Raw genomic sequence first — 325 nt, 5'->3', positions numbered from 1 at the left:
CCTTAAAACTATCCAGATTAATTCAGATGAAATAACACGATTACTTGTATAACTATTTAATTCAGATGCTGCAGTGTCATACACTCGTACAAGTCCATGTCAGACAGAGGGCTATGAGAGCAGAGTAACGAGTGCAGAGGGTAGAATAAACAGAAAATATTAACGCATTTGTAAATGTATATTTTTCATACCAGTATAAATACCAATTGGTCGATACCTCCAGACATAACAACCACGTCTGTATTAGTATTTGTACACGTAGATAGATCTTGGTCTGCTGAACATTCACATGGGCTCAGCATACACATGCATGAAGTATGGGCAA

This window comes from Penaeus monodon, chromosome 29 (genome assembly GCF_015228065.2).
Source record: "Penaeus monodon isolate SGIC_2016 chromosome 29, NSTDA_Pmon_1, whole genome shotgun sequence".
Taxonomy (NCBI): Eukaryota; Metazoa; Arthropoda; class Malacostraca; order Decapoda; family Penaeidae; genus Penaeus; species Penaeus monodon.
Note: the sequence above shows the minus strand (reverse complement) of the source record.